Here is a 4,325-nt window from a genome sequence, read left to right as displayed (position 1 = left end):
CCTTGATCACCTGAAAATGAATAAATAAAAATCTTCAAAAAACAAAAATAACATAGGTAGAAGGGGTAAGTCACAGAAAGCTCAACAAATGAAATTTTTGGAATCAGAATCATTTAATATCAATGGTATATTTTGTGAAATGTGATGTTTTGTGGAAGTAGTACATTGCAATGCATAATAAAAACTGTAGCTATAAGTTACAGTAAAAATATAAAAATGGTATTAAGTAATGCTAAAAACGAGCAAAAAAAGAAAAAAAGCGAGTTAGGGTCCACGGGCTCATTGTTCATTCAGAAATCTGATGGCAGTGGGGAAGAAGCTGATCCACTGAGTGTGTGACTTTGGCCTCTTGTACATTCTCCTTGATGGTAGTCAAGAGAAGAGGCATGCTCTTTACCTCCTCCTTGATGCTAGCAATGGGAAGAGTTGACAGCTTTTTGAGGCATCACCTTTTGAAGATGTCCTTAATGCTGGAGAGGTTAGTGCCCATGGTGGGGCTGGTTGAGTTTGCAAACTACTGTAGCTATTTACAGTCCAGTGCAGTGGCTCCTCCATACCGGATGATGATAATGCAACCAGTTAGAATGCTCTCCATGGTACACCTGTAAAAAATTTTGTGAGAGTCTTTGGTGACTCACCAAGACTCCTCAAACCCTTAATGAAATATAACCACTGTTGTGACTTCTTTGTAATTGTATCAATATGTATCAATACTAGGATAGATCTTCAGAGACGTTGACAACCAGGAACTTGAAACTGCTCTCCCTTTCCATTGCTGATCCCTTGGTGAGGAGTAGTGTGTTTTTCCTTGACATTCCCTTCTGGAATTCCACAATCAATTCCTTGGTCTTACTGATGTTGAGTGCAAGCCTGTTGCTGCCATTCAACCAGCTGATCTATCTCACTCCTGTATGCTTCCTCACCACCATCTGAAATTCTGCAAACAATAGTTGTATTGTCAGAAATTTTTAAAAAAACACAAAATGCTGGCAGAACTCAGCAGGCCAGACAGCATCAATGGGAGGAGTTAGTGACGACGTTTCGGGCCGAAACCCTTCAGCAGGAGTGAAGTAACATGGGATGGTGGAGAGGGGATAAGAAGTGGGGGGAGGGATGAAGCAGAGAGCTGGGAAGTGATAGACTGGAGGGAAATGGGCTACGGGGAAGGTGGAGAATTATGGGAAATAAAAGAGAAAGAAAATTAGGGCTGGGTGGAGATTATAGTGAGGGGGGAAAAGAGAGAGAAAGAGAACCAGACTAAAATAATAGATAGGGATGGGGGTAAGTGGGGGGCTGGGTTATCAATGGAGGTCTGTGAGTTGGATGTTCATGCTGGTTGTATTGTCAGCACATTTACGGATGGTATTTAAGCTGTGCCTAGCCACAGTTATTGTGGCTGTAGGGAGAGTAGAGCAGTGGGCTCAGCAGGTATCCTTGAGGTGTGCCAGAGTTAATTGTCAGCGAGAAAGAGATTTTATTTTTGATGTCTCTGGTTTCTGGATAAGGAAGTCAAGGATCCAGTTGCAGAGGGAGGTAGAAAGACCCAGGTCTTGGAGCTTGTTGATTAGAACTGAGGGTGTGATGGTTGAACACTGAGCTGTAATCAATGAATAGCAATCTGACATAGGTATTGCTATTGTCCAGTAACAGTAAGCCTTAAAATAACCTGGAGCAGATACCTGAAAGAGTAGTAAACGAGCAAGAACATCTTAAAGTAGAACAAAGTGGTAAAGGTACAAAGAGCTTTAGGGAGGAGATTCTAAAATCTAAGGCCTTTAAAGCTGAAGGTATTTCTGTCAAAAGTGGAATATTTAAATATTTAAGCAGACAAAAATACAGATCTCACCAGAAGGTTGTAAGCCTGGAGGAGATTACAACTACAATTTACAAATATATCACCCTTTGTTTAGCAAAACCATTTCTAGTGTCCTTTACAAGTCAAGAGCCACATGGGTAATAGGTGAATGGGACTCAACATTAGATAGATAATAACAAGCATTTCTTTGGACAGCCTGAAGTTCTATTCCTTCCCTTCCCTGTAATCATTTATCTTTGGGATGAAGTTCTATATGTCAGGACTTCTTTACTCACTGCTACTATTAGGAAGGAGGGGTTGGTGGTGAAGATCTACACCCAATGCTTTAGGAACAGCTACTTCTCCTGCACCATCTGATTTCTGAATGGTCCATGAACACTACCTCACTATTTTTGATTTTGCTCCCTTTTTTACTACTTATTTTACTTATGTATAAATAATACATAATTTATATTACATTTTATGTATTACACTGTACTGCTGCCACAAAACAAGAAATTTCATGATAAATGTCAATGATAATAAACTTGGATTTTTACTCAGCAATTATGTATAGGTTTTTGCAAAGGTAAAAAGATGCTGATGGGAGTTACTGTATATACAGGTGCCAGTCATAAATTGGGGAATTGCTTCAATGAGCACCTCTGCTCCATCTGCCAAAAATGGAACTTCCTGGTGGCCAAACATTTTAATTCTGATTCCCATTCGTGTTCTGACATGTCGGTATATGGTCTCCTCTTGTGCCAATATGAGGCCATGCTCATGGTTGAGGAGCAACACTTTAGGGTAGCTTCCAACCTGATGGCATGAATATCAATTTCTCCTTCTAGCAAAAAACAAGTCCCTCCCCCTCCTATTCCTCACTCTGTCCTCTCAGCCTCTTCTCAACTGCCTATCACCTCCCCCTGGGCCTCCTCCTCATTTCCTTTCTCAAATGGTCCATTCTCCTCTCCTATCAGATTTCTTCTTCTCCAGCCCTTTATCTTTCCTGCCCACCTGGCTTCACTTTTCACCCCTTCCTTTTCAGTTTTGAAGAAGGGTCTCATCCCAAAACATCAGTTGTTTATTCATTTCCATAGACACTATCAGACCTGCTGAGTTCCTCTAGCATTTTGTGTCTGTTGCTTTGGAGTTCCAGCGTCTGCTGACTTTCTCATGTTTCTAAAGAGATTAAACTGCTACTGCTGAATTGTAAGTAAGGAAAGAAAAGAAAATAGCCTAATCTGTTCAGCAAAAACATCTGAAGTTTGCAAAGATTCAGCATGTCATCTAAAACTTTGACAAATTCTACAGACGTGTGGTGGAGATACATTGATTGGTTGCATCATGGCCTGGTATGGAAACATCAATGCCATGAACGGAAAAGCCTACAAAAAGTAGTAGATACAGCCCAGTCCATCACGGGTAATGTGCTCCCTACCACTGTGGACATCTATTGAACACTGTTGCAAGAAAGCAGCATTCATCATCGAGGAACCTCACCGCCCAGGCCTTGTTCTTTTCTCACTGCTGCAGTCAGGAAGATGTGCCTCAAGATCCAAACCATTAGATTCAAGAACAGTTATTACCACCTGAACCATAGGCTCTTGAACCATGGAGGATAACTTCACTCACCCCATCACTCAACTGTTCCCAAATCCTGTGGACTTACTCTCAAGCATTCTTCATCTCATGTTTTGGATATTTATTGCTTATTTAATTGTTATTATCTTATTTCTCTTTTTGTATTTGCATAGCTTGTTGTCTTTTGCACATTAGTGTTTGTCCGTCTTGTTGGGTGTAGACTTTCGTTGATTCTATTGCATTTCTTTGCACTTACACTGAATGCCTGCAAGAAAATTAATCTCAGGTTTGTGTACAGCGACAAAGGCCTAGGCCTTTGATAATAATGTTTTTTTGATGAAATGATATAAATAATATGATCTTCTAATGACTTTCAGGGGAAATCACAAAAAAGTATGCAAAATGTTTCACAAGAGGAGCCTTCTCAACCTTTCCTCAGGGCAATGATTCAGCAACCTCAGTTCCTGAGCTCCCCCGCAGAATAGGGTTGCAAAATAAGTGTGCCTATTAATAAAATTAATAAATACTTGTGTTTTGATTGGGTCATAGTCCTTGGAGCAGTAGGAAGGAAATCTGATACATGTGTATTATGCATAGACACTCAGTGGCCACTTTATTTGGTCCACTTGTACACCTGCTTTTTAATGTGAATATCTACTCAGCCAGTCATGTGGTAGCAACTCAATGCATAAAAACACCCAGATATGGTCAGTTGTTATTCAGACCAAACATCAGAATAGGGAGGAAATGTGATCTAAGTGACTTGGACCATGGAATGATTGTAGGTGCCAGATGGCCTCGGTTCAGTATCTCAGAAACCGCTGCTCCTCTGGGATTTTCATGCCCAACAGTGTCAAGAAAAAACAAACATCCAGTGTGCAGCATTCCTTTGGGTGAAAATGCCTTGTTAATGAGAGAGCCCAGAGGAGAATGGCCCAACCGGTTC

The sequence above is a fragment of the Hypanus sabinus genome, chromosome 4 (genome assembly GCF_030144855.1).
Source record: "Hypanus sabinus isolate sHypSab1 chromosome 4, sHypSab1.hap1, whole genome shotgun sequence".
In the NCBI taxonomy this organism is placed as follows: domain Eukaryota; kingdom Metazoa; phylum Chordata; class Chondrichthyes; order Myliobatiformes; family Dasyatidae; genus Hypanus; species Hypanus sabinus.
This window is presented reverse-complemented; position numbering follows the sequence as displayed.